Here is a 250-nt window from a genome sequence, read left to right as displayed (position 1 = left end):
CGCCGACCTGTGGTAAGGAGAGTTATTGCCACTCACGCATACGCAGTTCATACGTGCTCGGCTCGGATTTGCGGTGTGTTCCAGTGCGCGAAGTCGGCAAATACGCAGGAGAGTCCGGCGACGCAACAGTCGGTGTCGGCGTCGGTGACTTCTCAGGTGACTGGCCGGTGTATCTGGGCCTTACCACCAGTGACAATTTGGAGAAACACTACCATTTTAACAAAATGGCTTCAAATTTGTCAGACCAAAT

Source organism: Notothenia coriiceps, unplaced genomic scaffold, assembly GCF_000735185.1.
Source record: "Notothenia coriiceps isolate Sejong01 unplaced genomic scaffold, NC01 NC01_scaffold00015804, whole genome shotgun sequence".
In the NCBI taxonomy this organism is placed as follows: domain Eukaryota; kingdom Metazoa; phylum Chordata; class Actinopteri; order Perciformes; family Nototheniidae; genus Notothenia; species Notothenia coriiceps.
This window is presented reverse-complemented; position numbering follows the sequence as displayed.